This window comes from Panthera tigris, chromosome A1, assembly GCF_018350195.1.
Source record: "Panthera tigris isolate Pti1 chromosome A1, P.tigris_Pti1_mat1.1, whole genome shotgun sequence".
Taxonomy (NCBI): domain Eukaryota; kingdom Metazoa; phylum Chordata; class Mammalia; order Carnivora; family Felidae; genus Panthera; species Panthera tigris.
Window position 1 is genome coordinate 36,236,855 of NC_056660.1, and position 20,289 is coordinate 36,257,143.

Consider the following 20,289-nt stretch of genomic DNA (forward strand, 5'->3'; position numbering starts at 1 on the left):
TGCCTAACCACACAGACTGGGAAATGGGGACTTGAAGGTCCACCTGCTCTCTAAAGAAGCTTTCCACCCATCCCAGTATTTAGCTTTCAAGTGCACTCTGAATTATGTGTTACTTCTGATTTCTGTGACTTTTCAGGCTTCCAAAGGGTGGATTGCATGGTTCCTTGTTATCGTTGCCCTCTGAAGGCACTTGAGTTTCAGCCTTTTCTATGCTAGGAGTCAGATCCTACAGCAATAGATGCTGTTATGTTGAAAATCTCCGTACACCTAAGTGATTAACAAGGCTTAGCTAATACCCATCTTGTTTCTGTGTTGGTGGAAGTTCACAGTAATGGGATCTGACCAGTTTAACGTTAATGAATCACACTCTGTGGCGAGGTGGCTGCCTTTCATCTTAAATACTAAAGTCAGACTTAGAGCCATGCACATCGTTAAGCAGATGCTTTGCCTCACCACTTGTCTTTCAGTTGCAGAAAATATCGGTTTCATTGCAAAATTAAATTGGTATGCTTGTCTAATTAACTGTGAGTATTGGGACAAATTCTTTCCCCCTCTTCTCCTTTTATTCCATAATCCTATTCAAAACCAGATCCCAGAGGGAGAAACAGCATGTCCTCACCAGCTCAGAAAGTTTCTTATGAAGCAATGCTTCTTCCATTCAGACTCTGCTGCCTTAACAGAGGCAAGAATGTGAGTGATGACTCTTCAGTGGCCTCGAGAGTCCCATCAGCTCTCACACCCCAATGTGTAAGCCCCAGGGATCCCCCTTGATGAGAATTTTGTCTGAGGAGAGGTCTTTGAACACAATGTGTTGTGTAATATGACCAACCATCTAACTAGAGACGCCAAACTAAGGGGTCTCAGGCCAGCTGTCTCAGGCCAGGGATCGCGTGAAACCTCGTATCTGAAGACTTATCTGAGCTGTCCACACTCGATGGAGAAATGCTGGTCAACGAGTAGAAAGACTGGCATAGGGAAGCCAGAGACCCAGCCACTACTATCCAGTTTACCATCTGGATTATTGGGTAACTAAATAAAAAAGTAAAGAGACAGAGACACAGAGATTGATTTAAGGAATCATAAACAACAGAAAAGATGATTGCTGGAGTAGTCAGGGTTCTCCAGAGAAACAGATCAAATAGTGAAGCAGGACCCAGTCATTGCCCCGACTGACTCCATTTTGCCTTCAACCTGTTCCACTTAATGGCTGTTTACCCCTCTATCTACTCAGGTAACTCCAGCAGGGGGCGTGGTGGGCAAAACCACCCGTGATGGGAATCAAAATTGCCCCTTTAAGCAGTAACGACTGCCCTGATGTCAGTAAGACCGAATATGGTCGATCCCAAGATAATGATCAACCTGACTTTTGTTGCTTAGCTGCACATACCCACCAATCTTTGTTCTGCATTTTCCCTATATAAACTGAGAAGTATTCTCAGCAGTTCTTGGGACACTAGTCTGCTGTCTTCCTGGTGTTGGCCTCATTGAAGTAAAATCCTTTCTTGTTTCACCACCATTGGCCTCTCTGCCTTCACATTTTGTCAGCAGTGAGTGGCACAACCTGGTCCCTTTGGGACCCTGGGACCAGGTGTAAGATCTTGCACCCTGGAGCTCTGGTAACAATAGGATGTTATCTATATCTAATATTTCTCTTTTTCTGATTGACACTTTTTCTATGTGGTATTCAAAGGCAAACTCCCCAGCTTGATTTGAATCTTGTCTAAACCATGGATATTCATGTTCAAATTCCTTTGTGTGTGTTTAATCCTTCCTCTTGCATATCTTGAGTTTTCAGATTTGCTCACTTTCCTCTGTGTTGGGCTACCAGTCAGTACAGGGAGTCTTAGCTTTACCTAGAAAACCCGAGAAACTAACTCTCTGGCCCCTCCTCATTTTTTTTTTTTTTTTGGTATACAAATCAACTAGTATTTTATTTTGTTACTTCATTTGACAGTGAATCCTGCCCAGACTCACATTTAAGACCACCCTCTTCTGACACAGGACCCTATTAATGCATCCTGTTTTGATCATGGGGTCCTTTTCAATGTTTTTTGTTTTTGTTTTTGTTTTTGTTTTTTTCTGGGTCCCTGGATTTAAAATTAGCATATGGGGGCGCCTGGGTGGCACAGTCGGTTAAGCGTCCGACTTCAGCCAGGTCACGATCTCGCGGTCTGTGAGTTCGAGCCCCGCGTCAGGCTCTGGGCTGATGGCTCGGAGCCTGGAGCCTGTTTCCGATTCTGTGTCTCCCTCTCTCTCTGCCCCTCCCCCGTTCATGCTCTGTCTCTCTCTGTCCCAAAAATAAATTAAAAACGTTGAAAAAAAAAAAATTAAAAAAAAAATAAAATAAAATAAAATTAGCATATGGTTACCTTTCATATTTTATTTATTTTGTTTTATTTTTTATTTTTTAAGTAGGCTCCAGATCCAATGTGGGGCTTTCACTTACAACCCTGAGATAGAGTCTCATGATCTACTGACTGAGCCAGCCAGGCACCCCTACCCTTTCATATTTAAAATTTTTACCTAATTTAGTGTTTGTTACTATGCAGTTTTCATTTCAGTATTTTCTCTTTTTTAGTGTGTGCTTATTCCCTAAGTATATTAATTTTTAAACTTGAGATTTGGATGTTATTTTATTATTTGGATCCATATTACTGCCATTTGTAATTTTTCTTCTTCTTTTTTTTTTTGAGGCATTTGCATATTCTCCCAGTTTAGCATCATCTAACATCTAAACATTTCACCAGGTGTGTTCTATTTTCCTTTTCTGTTATTAGTGTTCAATGTTTATGGATCTTTGAGAGGCACAGGCCAGGAAAATCCCAGGGAGAGACATAATGCATGTGCTCAGTTGGACTTGTTGAAAATGATTTCACGTTAGCAGGATAATCTTAAAAAGAGTTACCACTTCCTCGTGTGATCTCTCTCCCTTAACCCTGTTGTCAAGGAAACATATCAAGACTTACTTATCCCTTTTATGATTTTTGGCCAATTCTCAGTACATGTAACAATGTCAAAGTCTCCAACTTTAAGGGGCAGCTTCCTCAATATATTAGGAAAAGAAGTTATTTATCATGTATTTGTCAGGGAGTTAACTACTTGGCAGCTAATTCTTTGAATTGCAGGTTTTCTGCAGTGAACCCCACTCTTTGCTGCTGGTTACTGCCTAGGTTTCTTGGACTGCATCCTGTTCAGTGCAGTGCCGCCACCATGGTCTAGTTCTGTGAGGGCAGGGCTGAGTTCCTATCTTCTAATCATCAAATTCTAGGCACTCAGCACAATGTCTGTCCATAGAAGTTTGTGAGAGATATGTTTTGGGTGGATGATTTTGTTAATTGTCTGCTATATGTAAAGCAAAATGACACTAAGCACTGGGAATCCAATGGTGATTCAGAAGTCCCTGCTTCTTATAGGCTATAGTTTCACAAAGAAGATAAAGTATTAAATAGGCAATCAGAATAGTATATGATAAGTGATGTGCCAGGTTGGTGAGGCTGATGGGAAATAGAGTAAGGGAAGACACTGATGAGGGTTGAAATAAGGATCTAAGGATTGTAGCTGGGTAGGGAAACACCTGAAGATAGAGTGTGGTGATAGGGAATAGAGGGATCAACTATCTGGAGGAAGCACTGAGTGAAAGAATTGGGAAAATTGAAATTGTGCTCAGAGAGTGGGGTGTTTGGCTCATTTTTTCAAAGGTACAGAAGTTCCAGGTAAAATTGCAGTTCATGATGTGCTATGTCAAAGGATGGTCTGGTGGAGAAAATCACTATCTGGGAACGGGTCAAAGAAGTGAGAGGTCAGAGGCTGGGAGGACTCATCCACATGCTGATATTATTTACAATGATCAGAGTCTCCACAGATCTCAAACTCTTCTTCCTCTAGAACACAGATCATCTCTTTTGAGTTAGGTTGCTGTTCTGGGTGCACCCCATGCAGCTTTGTCATGACTCAGCATTTATCACACTGCTTGGTCATCGCCTTTTACATGTCATGGAAATCAGGAACCACACTGTCTCTCTGGCTCTAGCAGGGAGTAAGGTACACAGAAGGGCTTGATAAATATTTTTCAATGAAAACTTGAATGAAGAATTCAGTTATTGTAAGTAGGTTTGGTTTCAGCTTTATGTTGATGAAGGGACTCAATATCACTAGAATCTTTTTTTTTTCCCTCCCCTCTATTTCTGGACTCTGCTTCTTTTCTTTTGTCCCTATTCTTAGACATTTCTCTCTTTGTGCTAGAGAAATGGAACCAGACCTCATACTGCTCAGTCCATTGTCTCCACAGTTGGGTACATGTAGTCCACAGCATGCAAAATGTTATCCAAAGCAGATGGCCTGAGAAGAGGGAAAGCATGGTTACTTGGAGGGAAATCAAGGCACTACACACACACACACACACACACACACACACTTATGTATCTCAAGAAGAGTAACTGGATTCAGGCAGCAGAAACAATAGATAGACAACAATAACAACAATATTTTTTCTTGTGACACCAACAATAACTTCAAAAAACACAGAAGTTGAATCTTGTTTGCTCTTCAGGGCACAGAGTCCTCACCTAGATGTTTCTGAGTGAAGGTCATTTGCCTTTGTTCATGATGAGGTGCTCACTTTAATTTCTTGGAATCCCAGGACCACTGAACCACAGAGTTTGGAGGTTGCTGGCTGTGGGTCACGATCCTCACATTCCAGAAACCTTTTTGAGCCATGTGGACAGTAGCACTGTGGTTGCCATAGAAAGACTCCTTTTGGGGAATCTCCTCGAGATACACTGATGGAAGCTTGACAGTGACTTCCAATTGTAGTTACAGCCACAAGACTTCCAGTAAATAGCCTCACTGCTGAAAACAACTGTCTTGAAGAAGGGAAGATAAAGGCATAGGGAGTTGGAGAGGAGTGTGTGTGCAAGAGTTAAATGAGAACCACTGAAAGCTATAGGTGTAACTGAAAGTCCACAATAGCTTTCAAGATGACAGGAAAAAGAGGCTTCCATGGTCAGTGTTAGATCTTGGAAGCCAGAGGCTAAGTCTGCCAGTGGCATTTAGCCATGCATAGTGATCTAATAATCAGAATCTTTTACAAAATATAAAAAGCCTTAGGAGAAGGAAAAGTAACAAAATCCATTTTAGAAGAACTTAAGCAAATCTTTGGAAGGGAAAAAACCAAAGTGATAGACAAGTTATTGTATGGAACAGACATGAGAACATTATCTTAATCTCCTGGCCAGTATTCTCCCAGGCTTTTGTCCATTTTAATTCCCTTCCGATTTACAAATTACTTTAACATTTATAAGGGACACAGATGTGTCTTAAATTGATAAGTAGAGTGTCAAGCATCACTTCCAATAACAGGAAAAGAATCCACAGTCTTCAATTATTACGTCTAATTGACTTCAGTTGAGGTGTAGTCAAATGTATATTATTTCTTAATTTGACACCTTCTATTTAAGAGGTCTTATTTTATGTGTATCAGAGTCACAGGTGTGAAATTAGTCACTGGGAAGGCTAACTGTTCCAGATTCTTTTGACCTTATGGCTGGAAGGAATTTAATTGTAACCTCATAAAAAGAAAGGAATTCTGGTCACTAGGGAAGATGATTACATGGTCATTGACAATGTGAACTTGAATGGCTACATTAGCTCTTTAATTATAATGAATCAAGAAGAAACGTTCAAGGTTGGAAAGGAGGCTCCTGATAGGGGATAATGACAGGTACTTATGCAAATGGTATCAACACTGACAGAATGAAGAGGCTGGAGCCAGAAGGGAGATGTGCAACACCTACCAAAGATTCAGCATCTGTCATTAAAACTACTGCATAAAGTGACACGGTTCTATTCACTAAATCTCAAGGTGGAGATTTTCTTTGTTAGGTTAGTACTTCTGTTGTCTTTTCCCTTCTGAAATTTTGGTGCCAATTTAGTGTGAATTTCCTTAAATCTGAATTGAGGAAGAAGGAAATAAATAGCAGAGACCAACATGTTCTTTACATAGGTTCTTATTAGTAAAAAAAACAAAAACAACAAAAAAACATTATTGTTTATCTTTTAATTCCCAGCTCTGGCTTCAATATCTATCATTTCAAAGTACCCATGGCAATTCTTAATGCATAGAACATACTTATTAAGACTTGATAAATAAATTAATGATTGAATGAACGGATGGTTATGGGGACATGAATGTTGTAAAGGAGAAAGGAAAGAAACTAAAAACCCAACTGAGGGACAGAGCTTCAATATTAGATCTCAATTATGAAACTGAACAAAGGAAACCTCATTCAAACTGGAGTCTGAAGCGTGCCTGGGTGGCTCAGCTAGGTAAGCATTGGACTCTTGATCTCGGCTCAGGTCATGGTCTCATGGTCATGGGATCGAGCCCTGAGCTCGATGCTCTGAGCTCCATGCTCAACATGGAGGCTGCTTGGGATTCTCTCCCTCTCTTTCTGCCCCTTCCCCACTTGCACACTCTCTTTGTCTAAACAAACGAACAAACATTTAAGAAAAGGTATTTAAAATGGAGTCTGAAGGGGAAAAAAAATGGAGTCAGGAGGCCAGGAGGGGTAGTTCTCACAGACCTACAACTGGTTGAAACTCTTTGCAGATCCTAAGGGGAAGAAGCCTACTTTACTACCTAACAGGAGGAAGATTTTCTCCTCCCCCGGCAACAGCCCAGCCAATGAGGACTGTCACAAATCAGCCAATGAAAAGACACTACATTTCCAACTCCCAGTTTACTCCAATGGACTTTTTTGCTTATAAAAGCCCTTCCTAGCTCCCCCCTTTCCTTTATAAAAGAGCCTCTCCCTTATTCTTCAGGCTTGCCTATGGTTCACCATAGCGTACTTGTCCTGAACTGCAATTCCTCTGCTACTCAGAAATAAACCCATTTTGCTATTAAAATAACTGGCTGTTTTATTATCCAGGCTGATTTACACAGCTTTTACAACACTGAAAATAGATGTATTTCTTGGAATTCTTTAAAGAAAGTCTGTTGAGAACACTTATGAGATAATCATTTTTAGTCAGAGATTACTTAATTAAGGTAAGTATATATAAACAGCTTGTACCACCCACAGGCAAAGTACTGATGTTTGTCTGGGTAATGAAACTGGTTTCTGCTTATAGAAAACTAGGCAGCCCTCCTTGGAGCTTTTTCTTCTGAACAAGCACAACAATGACAAAAATCCATACAGAAAATATGTTTTTTTAGGACATAGAGTCATCATCTTAGGGAGAAAACAGTTATTCCTTAGTCCTAATATTTGCTCCTTGTGGATAGAACTTCTATTACAATAATCTTCCCCTTTCCTTCTTACTTGTCTTCAGGAAAAGAGACTTTATTTGGTATGCCAACTTGGGAGAAGAAGCTGAACCTCACCCTTTTTTTTTTTTTAATTTTTTTTTTAATGTTTATTTATTTTTGAGACAGAGAGAGACAGAGCATGAATGGGGGAGGGTCAGAGACAGGGAGACACAGAATCTGAAACAGGCTCCAGGCTCTGAGCTGTCAGCACAGAGCCCGACGCGGGTCTCGAACTCACGGAGCGCGAGATCACGACCTGAGCTGAAGTCAGACGCCTAACCGACTGAGCCACCCAGGCGCCCCAACCTCACCCTCTTTTTTAGAGCCACTCTGCTCACAAGAAGTCTGCATTATTTTCCCTCTGGTCAGTTGTTCTCAAAAGTGTTCTTTTGAGTTGTTCTCAGACCAAAGGCCTCAAGATTCTCTGGAGACTTGTGAGAATTTGTTATCTGAATGAGCCACCCCCCCAAAAAAATATTAAAAAATTAAAAAGAAGGGGCACCTGGGTGGCTCAGGCAGTTAAGCATCTAACTTCCTCTCATGTCATGATCTTGCGGTTCATGGGTTCAGGCATCATGTCGGGCTCTGTGCTGACAGTTCAGAGTCTGGAGCTTGCTTCGGATTCTGTGTCTCCCTTTCTCTGCCCCTTCCCCACTCATGCTCTGTCTGTCTCTCAAAAATAGACAAAGAAACAAACAAAATTTAAATGAGCCAAAGATGGCCTCTGGGTGTTGGCCCAATCTGTTTTCTTCTTCACAGCAGTATGGGACCAGTTAGCTCAATAGCCCACTGGCACCAAACTTAATTTTTTACATATCCATATGTTTTAAGCAGAGCCCTAATAAATTAGCAGATTATTAGCCAAGTAGATCCTACCTGCTTTGCATACCCCATATAATTGCAGCCAGCCTCCACTAACCATAGATAAGAGAAGAGAAGACAAGATAGATAAGATAAGGTAACTACTGGAGCTGTAAAGAAGACTCCAAGATGCTGCTGCCCTTCAGAGCTCTGTGACCCAGACCCTCCCCATGGACAGCTGCACAACATCATCCAGACACTTGATCCTCTTGCTGGGTGGTGGTCTCTGCATTATCTCACTCGGTGAGAGACCTGCCCCACATGTGAACGTGTCAAAGTGTCAGCCAAATAAAGCTTGTTGTATGTTATTGCAGTGTTCACATCTATCACATCTGTTCCTTGATCAACTCCCAAATCTTTGGAACTCACTACAGAATTACAGAATTCAGGTCCTGCCTCAGACCTACTAAGTCTCTACTCTTGGGTGGGGACCAGTAGTCTATACTTTAATAAATGCTTCAGGTGATTGTGTTGAATGCTGAAGTTTGAGAACCACTGTCTTTCATAAGGCAGGACACCCATTGGGGAAGCCTGTAGTTCTTTCACATGTGTGTTATGACCTGGTAAGTTTCTGTATTATTAATCTGTGGCTGTGTAACAAATTCCCCTCAACAGTTAGTAGCTTAAAATAATTCACATTTATTATCTCATTGTTTCTGTGGGTTAAGAATTCAGAATCAGCTTAGCTGGGTGGTTCGGGGTCTGGATTTCTCATGTGGTTACCGTCAGGATGTTAGTTGGGACTTCAGTCATCTAGGGGTTTGACTAGGAAGGTCTGTTTCCAAGGTGGCTCACTCTCATGGCTGTTGGCAAGACCTCTGAGTTGCTTACCATGTGAGTACCTCTGTAGGGCTGCCTGAATAATTTAATGACAAGGAAGTTGGCTTCCCACAGAATAAGAGATCCAAAAGAAAGCAAGAGAGAAGTTATAGTGTCTTTTATAACCTACCCTCAGAAATCACATTTGCCATTTTCACAATGTGCTATTGGTTATGAAATTCAGCCCTAGTATGGTACATGAATGCCATGGGGTAGGGGTCATTGGGGGACATCTTGCAGGCTGACTACCATAGTCTCTCTAAATCAGAAATGCAACCGTGGCAATGTAAGTTTCCCAAATGTCAACCTAAATAAAGAGGTACACGAAGGCCAACACAAATGACCAGAAATTGAGTTTAGTTGGGAATAGCAGAGGAATTGCAATTCGGGAAACCCATGCCAAAACAAGCTACAGGTGAGTCTGTGGAGGGTTTGGAGTAGAATGTATTTATGGTAAGGAATGCAAAGAGGAGGAAGTTGAGCCAGAGTCCAAGAAGTAATTTCATTGGCTTGAGGATGTAGAGAGATTCTTGGCAGATGTTCACAGGTCAGGAGGTAAGTCTTGGTCTTCTGTAAATCATACACTTAATGAAAGTCGGTCTCTTGGTTCTTAAATTCCATTATCCTGAGGGTACATGTGTGAGATTCTACATCTCATATCCTCTGGTTCCATTGAAATCCTTTCACACAAACATGGCATGTATCTATAATCAAAGGTGATATTTTGCTTCTGTCTGCTCATGGCCAGGTTTCATTTGATTGATAGCTTGGATGGGGAAAAGCAATGTTATCGACTCTCTCATAACCCAACATGTAAAAAATTGCAAATCATGGTAATCCCTCTCTTATGCTTTTCTAATTAATTGCCTACTAGACATCTCTCTCAGGATGCCCCCCAGCACCCCAGAATTAAACTCCTGATACACCCTGCTAAACCTGTTTTTCTTTCATTTCCTTCTTATATTCAATAGCACCACCATCCGGCCACCTGCCCAGGTCAGGAATCTTGGAGTCTCTCTTAGTGACTGTCTCTCCTTCATCCCCCAAGGTCTGGTAATCATCCAATCCTGCTGACTTTATCCTCTAAGTAACTCTCAAACTTCTCGTTACCTCCACATTGCTCTTCTCTCAACAGCATTGATGTTACAACCACCAGCTGGTCTCTCTACTTTCCCTGTGGAAAATAGTTTGGAGGCAGGATGGAGGGGAGTCAGGGAGACCAGCTGGGGGTTGTAGTATCAATCCTGTTGAGAGAAAAAAGTGGTGGTGGTGAAGAAGAGAACTCATTTGAGTGATTTTTCTAAAGCGTTCTCTTCTTTAGATCCCTCTCCGTAACTCCCTTTTGTCCTTAAAGTCCAATTCCAAGTACGCCTGAAAGCCTCCATGACCGGGTGTGGTGTAGCTCTTCAGTTTACTCTCTTGCCTATACTCAACCAGTCTGAACTTCCTTCAGACTCACGATTGTCTATTTCTCTTTACCACCAAACCCATTTTATAAATGTTCCCCTCCATCTGAATTTCCCTTTGCTTCATCCTATTCATTTGTGAAGCTTTTATGTGTTCTTCAGGGCTTGGTTTATATGTTCCCTTTCTGGGAAGTCTTTTCTGACTCCCAGATTTGGGATGAAAGCTTCTCTATGGTCTCCTTCAGCACCTCACGGTTAGCTAATCATCATATGTACCAATATTGAGACGATGATTTATTTGAGTCTCTCTTCCACTGAATTGCACAGTGCCTGAGGCAGGGACCCTGTCCTCCTAACTATTGTACACCTAGCCCTGTCACAGGTTCAGCACTTGATACAATGTGTTGAATGAATGCTTTTGTATTTATCAGTTAATAGATCATTTGCTTCTACTCTCAGTGGAGGACTGTTTCCTTTGATTGATGGCTCATTATTTCCTTTTATATTCTCTGTCTTCCCTATCTCCCTCTTGCTCCTGTACCCCCACCCCTTTCCCATTTCCTTTCTTCTCTTCCTCCTTTCTAAAATACTTATTGAACCCCTACTGTATTCCAAGAAGTGCTCTTCTAACCTCTTTCTACCATTTCTTCACATCTTCTGCATTAGAGTTCTTCATTTGCTGTTTTTCTATTTTTACCAAGAATGTGGATAATCTTCAGGATCATTCTTATCTATGTCTGACCCTGTAATAAGTATAGGAGAAAACAAGGCTTTGTGTAGAATCAGAGGTACACTGCATTTGGCCCATGGTGATGCCTATGTCTTGCTTTATTTGCTTTCTTCATCATATAAGCACACCTGAGTGAACAGGTCTACTGGGTTCCTTCTAGAGGACTAAACTTGTGAGGAAGAGGATACTAAGGCTTTCTGCTTCTGCAGAGCTTCACAGTGTGTGAGTCCATGTTAACGTGACTGTCTCCAACATCACAAATATGGAGACTTGTGTGATGGTGTGGTGCTCATAAATGGACTTTCTGAAATAAAAGAGATCCCTGATTTATAGCTTTTGCCAGTTTGCATGGTATAAATATGCCTGCCGTGGTTGATTTCAAGCTACCAATATGACATCATTGAACACAGAGTTGGGAAGTGATAGGTAGAATCGGCTCTTGCTAACTGGTACAAGCCGGTCCAGCACATCACTGCTATGTCAGGGGGCACAGGCTTCCAGGAAGGGGGCGCTGGGTAGCTATCATTAGTCTGACCAGCACCCTGCTCTCTTTTCTGAAAGTTGCCTTACAACCCTGCAGAGTTGTCAGCTGGATTATCCTGATGGGATTGGAGGTGCTCAACTCAAGCTGGGCTGAGCAAAGTACTTTCTAATACACCTAGTTTGGGAATCTGGCTGGTTTCATGTACAGAGACATAGATCAGGAGTTAGAGCGGCCATTTCCTTAACATGGAGTTAGAATAGAATAAGCCCACCTGCAGCAAGACAGAAGCAGCAACAGGATATACGAAGAAGGGAATGACTGGGTTTCTATAGCTCTTTAGCATCTGAGGTGAGGAGTACCTCCGTGCATGGATATGAGAGACTGCCTGACCCTACTTACCTTTGTTTTAAAAAAATTTTTTTAAATGTTTATTTTTGAGACAGAGAGAGACAGAGCATGAATGGGGGAGGGTCAGAGAGAGAGGGAGACACAGAATCGGAAGAGGCTCCAGGCTCTGAGCTGTCAGCACAGAGCCCAACACGGGGCTCGAACTCATGGACCGTGAGATCATGACCTGGGCCGAAGTCGGACGCTTAACCGACTAAGCCACCCAGGCGCCCCCTTACCTTTGTTTAAGTTAGCACTGTGTATTTGAAAACAGGCATGTTAATAGTACAGAGGATAATAGTACAGAGAATCTGGCTGAAAAACAACTATCAAACCTTTCTTTTCTGTGTTCATCCTCCCAACTATCAGTTCAGAAACTAACACCCGAAATCATAAAACTTTGATTATAGGGGTTTTTTTTTGAAATTTAAATATCTATTTTTAAACCTCCCAAAACCCTGGAGTATGCTTCATCTAGAAACAGTTTACAGGACTAATAACAATAATAATTAATAAGCAATACAATTCCTACCCATGACACAGCTGTAAAGTTTCAAATAATCAATTTATAAATTTGTTGAATTTACTTTTACAAAAATATTCATTTCATCCATGAGATGAGTTGCAAAATTATTTCCAGATTTCTATAGATTACAAACTGTAATTCAGTTTCAGTTACATAGCAGGTGAACATTTTAACTGAACTATCACTTCAAAATATGTGTTAAAAGTGATTGTTACAGTATAGGCACCACTGAAAAGAAATTTCTTGGTATATGACACAACCACAAGTTATTCAAATGTCTGTATTATTACAGAAAAAGAGGAGGTAATGGCCACTTTGACTAAAAATTGTATTCTTTGCTTGAAGAACATTTTTCTTCTAATATTTGGCAATTATTCAGATTTTTAAAACTGACTTCTGTGACAAAACAAAACTGTGCAGATCCAAACATTAACTATCAAAACTAATTAATATCAATAATTCTATAACTAATGAAATACAGCCCCAGTTCAGAACTTAGGCAGGCATAATATACATACTGGGCTTAAAAATGAAAAGGTATTACCCACATTACAGTACCATAAATATAACTGAAAATTAACTATACCGTCTAACCTAACTTTGGGCAGAGATCAGCCTGTCCTATGGTTATTTTCATATGAACAAATGATACTTATGTACTGGGTAATTATGAAGAACAAAAATGTATAAATAGTTTATAGGACATTTTACTACCATGAAAAAATATGCTGCTATGAGTATATTCTATACCTGTTGATCAGGTATTTAATCATATGATTATCAGCTTTTATTAAGCTCCCCAAATCCAGGTATATAATATGTAATATGAGTTGAAGTTTTTAAAAATGAAGGCTGACTAATTTCTCCAGTATTGCCAAAACCCCATCCATGGCTAATTAGTATTGCTTTAAATTTCCAACCGTGTTAAATAAGGGTTAATTGCCTCTTCTAAAAGAGAAGGTAAATACCACACACCAAGAGGTAGCTCTGTTGCCTATAAATGCTTCAAACACAGGGCTCTCAAATATGATTGTCATTGAGCTGCCTGGAATATCATAACCAACTTTGTAGAAGAGTCAATACTTTTCCGGGTTTCATTTCCAAGAGCTTATGAAAAACCTCTGTTTAAGAAGGTAAGACTTGTTTCCATCTCCCCACCAATAGTCATTTTTAGAATATGCTCATGTTTTTAAAAAAGCATTTTGCAGCTTGATGAGTTACAAAAGTCGAATATTTAGGATGACTTTGAAAGACCTGTGTGCATACAGTTAACTAAAGATCAAAACAGGAAAGGTTTTCATGCCAGTCACTTAAGTAATAATGATACCTAAAAGCAAAACTGTCTCTCAACATTTAGTAGAATACAGGGGAAACCATAGTATTAGAAGTTATTCCTTACAAAGTAATCTCTTTAAAATATAAAATGATAAAGTGGCACCTGGGTGGCTCTGTTGGTTAAGCGTCCGCCTTTGGCTCAGGTCACGATCTCACGGTTTGTGAGTTCGAGCCCCACGTCGGGCTCTGTGCTGACAGCTCACAGCCAGGAGCCTGCTTCGGTTTCTGTGTCTCCTCTCTCTACCCCTGGCCTGCTCATGCTCTGTCTCTCTCTCAAAAAATAAATAAACACTGAAAAAAATTTAAAAAATATATAAAATGATAAACACTATCACAAGGTAGTTGAATGGCTTCTCCCAGATCTTTAATGCTGCCAAGATCCAAAAGGCACACAGGGCTCATGAGTTAAGCGTTGTTAAGGCTGACGTAGCTTTGGTGGGTTTCTCTGGGTCTGTATGAAGTAGAAGCCAGTAATAAGGAGTCCCTTCAAGGAATCCATCTGCTGAATGCTTTTGAAATTTTTCAATTAATTTCTTCACCTTTTTATCTGTGATGCCAGGACAGGCGGCTTCTGCCACAGCAATATGTTTCTGGAGTTCTTCAACTGCCTGATTGCTGCTAGCGTTATTCTCATCCTGCTGTTTAAGTTCAGCAAACGCAGGTGTGATTACCATAGACCAATGGCTCAGGGTCTGTGCAAGATCTTGCTTCTTTGGATTGGGCTTCTTTCACATGCTGGTAAAGCTCCGTTCAGCAGGAGTATTTTTTTCCCTGCTGGTGGATTCTGAATCAGAGCCCTCAGAATCAGTTTCATCATCACTGTGCCCTTCTGCCTCCCATCTCTAAAACTGATCTATCAGTTAGTTCTGTCAAATAAGACGTCTTCTTTGAATTTTTTACAATGAATTTGTGTTTCAGGAGTTCTTTAGCTGTAGGACAAAATCATGGTTCTTTGTTCAGGCAAGCATCAATAAACTCCTTAAAGGACTTAGTAAAGTCTCCAACAAGAGTTGGGGGGTTGTTTTTTGGAATAAGAAACAGAACTCTCATTGGATGCACATCACAGTTAGGTGGCTCTGCCTTGGATGGTTCAATAGCAGTAATTCCCAATGACCAAATGTCAGCTTTTGAGTTATAAGCCCACCGTTGGGGAAGTTCAGGAACCATCCAAAATGGTGTTCCCACAAAGGTATTTCTTTTAATTTGTGTATCTGTCAGCTGGACAGTAACTCCAAAGTCAGCAGGTTTAACATCTCCTTGTTCTGACAGCAAGATGTTGGCAGCTTTTTATGTCTCAGTGAATTTTCTTTTCTGAACGGAGATAGTGCAGACCTTTCAACATTTCCTTTAGCAGGGTAGCGATCGGGCACTCATCAAATGGACCAGCTTGAGGAAGAGCCAGGGATGAACCACCACCACCCGGGTCTTCCATTGTTAATTTTGAACGCTTTAAATATGATCCATAGCATTTTGTTACATATGAGCTGTCACACTGACTCAAAATAGCGATTTCTTGCTGAATGCCTGCAGTTTCTTCTTCCGCTCCCTGGGGGTCTGGGACTTTAACAGCAAGCACCTGCTGGGTGCGGTATCAAATTCCCTTGATAACTTCTCCAAAGGAGCCTTTCCCGATGTGTTTTAGTTTTGTGACTAGCTCTTCTGGATGGGCTGTGTTATTCTGCATCCAGGGAACTTGGACAGTCCCCGGTGAGCAGGCCACGAAAGCGACGCTATTGCACATTGCTCCTGCGGTGGTGGCGCCCTGGGCTCGGAGTGGCTCCTGCTCCGGGGGTCGCTCAGCAGCCCTCCCAGGCTTTTCGACCTGGGCGTGGAAGGACACACAGAAGTGGGGTGACTGGGGTGGTGGCACGTCGCCTCTAGCTCAGGGATAGGCGGTTCGTAGCTCAGCCGCCTGGGACTCAGTTTACCTTTCTGACGCCCGCCGGCTGCTGCTCCCACGGCAACTCCTCCTGAAGGGGGTTGGGGGGGCTGGGCGCTGTGTGTGGTGGGGGCTCGGAACTGCCCTTGAATGGTGCTAGTGGTCTATGCGTCGCCGCTGTGTAATTACAGGTGTAAAGGAAGGAACGGTTCTTACATCAGAGATGATGGCTTTCACTATATCAACTTCCAATGGGCCGGTGGTTTTCAAAGCATCTTTCCTGGAACCCTAGCACCTTCGGAACTACGCGGGCGACTGGAAGGAAAGGACAGTGGGCAGAGGTCCAGGCTCCAACTGTAACATCAATCAGAGCAGCTCTAGGCTTATCTGTTTCAAATGTTTTTGTTGGTGGTGGTGGTGGTGGTTTTTGTTTTGTTTTGTGTTTTTGTTCTATGTATGATTTCATTAAACAAATGTTTGCCCTGCTGTAGCCTTAGGTAAACTCAGTCTTTAGAGTCATTAGTGCCCCCCTCCTGCTCCTTCTCTCCCCCTGGGCCTTTCTGTCCTCCTACACTCTTCATTCCATCTTTTCACCACTGCAGCTCTTGGGAAAGGGACAGATAAATTTAGATCCCGCTACTACACAAGGTCCGAAGCATTACCTTTTTAATACCACTCTCATCCAAGTGGAGGACAACAACCGGAAACCGACAAAAGCAGCCCTGAAGATAATAGCAATTTCAACCATCATCCAAGAGACGTGCATTTCTGGTAGATATGGCTATGTGATGTGGCTGGGATGAGGATAATTTTCTGGAATTTTTGGAATTGGCCACGCAAGTGACTAACTGCTCTGGAGGGTCATGAGCTCTGTTCTGAAGTCAAGGGCACGATTCCCCATCCTTATTTGGGAATTGAGTTTGAGATGAGCCCTCTCCCGTTTCTATGCTGGTTTCACTCAACGTACTTGCCTTACTAGGGCTAACATTTGCTCTTTTAAGTGTTTCATTTTTCAATAGAAAATATGGGTGACTGTGCTGGTATGTCTCTGACATTTTGCAACAACAGTCCTTACTGATGTTTAGCTAGTACTTCTCTTTCTCAGCTCAAGATTTGAGAATGTTTAAAAATATATATATTTTTTTACATTCATTTATTTTTGAGAGACAGAGAGAGACACAGAGCACTGGTGGGGGAGGGGCAGAGAGAGGGAGACACAGAATCCACAAAAGCTGCAGGCTCTAAGCTGTCAGCACAGAGCCCGTTGCGGGGGCTGAAACTCACAAACTGTGAGATCATGACCTGAGCCGAAGTCAGACGCTCAACCCACTGAGCCACCCAGGCACCCCGAGAATGTGTTTTAATAGACTCCGCAGGTTTTTAGGTGGTGGTGGCGGCTTATTAAAGTTATAGCATTAGTAAGATAATCAACAGGAATATGGGCATGTGAATTTGAAAAAAAAACAACAAAAACAAAAACAAAAAGGAAAAGGAAAAGGAAAACAGAAGATATCCCTGAGCATGATCATTTATATAGGTTCTTAAGGAATCACGTCCAACACGCAGGGGAGACGGAGGTATAGAGTACACATTGTCTGAGAAGTTCTAACATGCCTTCGGCTGCAACTGGAATAAAATGCATTCCTCAGAAACCTCCAGGAGAGGAGGTAGTGTGACATGTTCCACACGTGGATCAAATCTGGAAATTACCTTCATTCCCATGGGCTTTCTTTCTGGCCTTAGAAATGTAAATCGCATGTACTAGATTTTGTACTGAGCACACTGACTGAATGTGTTCACTGTAGTCCCTAGATTTTACTGCGTATGATTCAATTAATGAAGTATTGGATAGATTTTCAGCTAGTACTTTAAGGGCAATTGCCTCTTGAATACTTGAGAGTCCCTAAGAGACATAGAAAAGGTGATTTCATTGCTAAATAAATATGTAATGTAAAGTATCTTGCGGTCTTTTCTTGTTTTGTCTTGTGTTGTGTTTTTGGTTTGCCATACAATCATTTAGCTCTGACATCTTGCCACAGGTTTTGTGTGCAGGTACTCTTTATATGACTTTAATAAAAATTTCTCTCTGGTGAAGATATCTTGTTTGTCTATCTTAAGTTTATAGCTTAAATTTTATTCAATTAATAGTCATTATTTCCTTGTTCTCAGTTTTTCCTTAGGTAAGGATTTTTTTCAGATTTTCTTTTATAGTTATTTTAATTTTTTAAGATGTTTATTTATTTTTGAGAGAGAGAGAGACAGAGTGCAAGCAGGGGAGGGGCAGAGAGAGACACACACACAATCAGAAGCAGGCTCCGGGTACTGAGCTGTTAGCACAGAGCCCGACATGTGGCTCGAATTCATGAATCGTGAAATCATAACCTGAGCTGAAGTCCGACGCTTAACCGACTGAGCCACACAGGCACCCCTCTTTTATAGTTATTTTAATGTCACTGATTTACTAGACTGCCTGTTATCTGGTGCTATGATTTGATCTCTTCTTATGAAGTTTTTTTTTTTTTTGTAGTGATGGGACTTTCTTTTTTTTTTTTTTTTTTAATTTTTTTTTCAACGTTTTTTATTTATTTTTGGGACAGAGAGAGACAGAGCATGAACGGGGGAGGGGCAGAGAGAGAGGGAGACACAGAATCGGAAACAGGCTCCAGGCTCCGAGCCATCAGCCCAGAGCCTGACGCGGGGCTCGAACTCACGGACCGTGAGATCGTGACCTGGCTGAAGTCGGACGCTTAACCGACTGCGCCACCCAGGCGCCCCGTGATGGGACTTTCTATCATCACATTGTTTTTACTATTCCCTCTTTCCTGGCCATAAAATGCAAGTTGATTGTACATGGACAACTATACTTTTTAGAACTTGAAACCTCCTTTCGTAAGATTTTGGAAGGCTACAAGAGCTAAGGTTGCCTAACATATAAACTGTTTGACATGGTCAGAGCTTTCTATATTTTTAAGTTCACCAAACACAGATGTTGACTACGCATTTGCTACCTTCCTTCATGCACATTTGTGATGAAAATTGCTACCCAGATAAGCTGGAATGGAACATTTACTAAATATCTACTAAGTGTTAACTGCCAGGATAAGAAACATACATACCATTTCCATTACTCTTTGTAACAAACCTATATTTGAAGTAATAATATCCTCAATTCACCCATGTGACAGCTTAAGTGTGTATTAAGTGAATCACACGGATTTTATGGGGCTGGGCATTTCTTATGTTTCTAAATACATTTTTAAGACTGCCATAGGGAGATGTGAGCTCTAGGTGCTATCAAACAGCATTTCTGACATCCTGATGTCCTTGCTAAAGCACTATGTCTGAGATTCCATCAAAAATTGGTGTTGCCTTTGATTTGTTCTTTTCTCCTTGTGAAAAGGGGCTGGAGAAAATCCAATGAAGAGGGATATAGATATCTGAAACTTCTTAATATTTCCACCTCTAATTTTTCTAATAGATTTTCTGGAACTCAATATTGAGGATCCCCTGGGGTTTCCTGGCTTATAGGAAGGCCAGCCATTTATTAATTTAATAAATATTTAGAGAGAACTGACTGTGTGTGAAATTATTTATTTGCTATGTCTAACTCTCCACTGTCATCTAAAGGATTGGATCGCAGCTGGAAAAGCCAAGAGACCAGCAAATCACTCTGAAAAGGGACATAGAAAGTTGGGGGGTATGGCTGGTAAGATGGAGGTTAGAGGGGTGCATGGGGGGAAATGGTCTAGAGAGACCTGCTGGCTGGGGTTGCTAGGGAGTTTTGAAGGGAGGTATGTGTCTAACCTTCATAGAAACCTAGAAAGAATTATTAGTTCTTTTTAGCTGAGGAAACTGAGGCTGCCTGAGGCATACAGTTATATCCATGTAAAGCACTGTTCCATAATAGCAGGATGTGTGTTTGTGCGTTGGGGGTGGGAAGGCACAGAAGTGAATGTCAGAAAGATGTCCTTTTCCAAACCGTGATAAGGTATATTTAAGGATTTATAATGTTTTATTGTATGAACTACAACATAAAGCCTTTTTATGTGTTGGACCACAAAATCAATATTGAAATACTTCATTTTTTGAATGAGAAAAGCTCTTCTATGGAGTGTATGAACATATTTCTCGTTAATGATTTGAACTTGGGACTATTTTGGGGATAGTCAGTTACAAGTCTTGCTTTGGGGTGGTACTGGACAAGAAATGAGTTTTGAAAAGTAAAAAAGTTAGCAAGGGCTTGAACTCGGGTCTATTGACCCTGAAGCTGATGTTCTTAATGACTGGTCTCACTCAGAGTACAGTTAGACTTACCTCCAGCTTTCCTATCAGAAGCAACCTAATTACCATGCTGTCCCCAAGGATGTCACGGCCCTACAGGAGGGGGTCCTGAGCTAATAGGAGCAATGACGAGAGGGGTGTATTACCATCCTTATTTGTTTTAAACCATTGATTAACCAGCTAATGTTTCTTTGCGTTATTCGTAAAAAATGCAACAGTAATTTGTAGGTGTTTTCTTTTCATGTTGCGATGTCCTACCTATCAGCAAATCA

General features: G+C 41.3%; 1 pseudogene; it reads right to left on the reverse strand.

The window, feature by feature from the left end:
* Positions 1 to 860: 860 nt before the first annotated feature.
* LOC107179466 lies at positions 861 to 20,086 on the reverse strand (annotated as a pseudogene).
* Between the last annotated feature and the right edge of the window lie 203 nt (positions 20,087 to 20,289).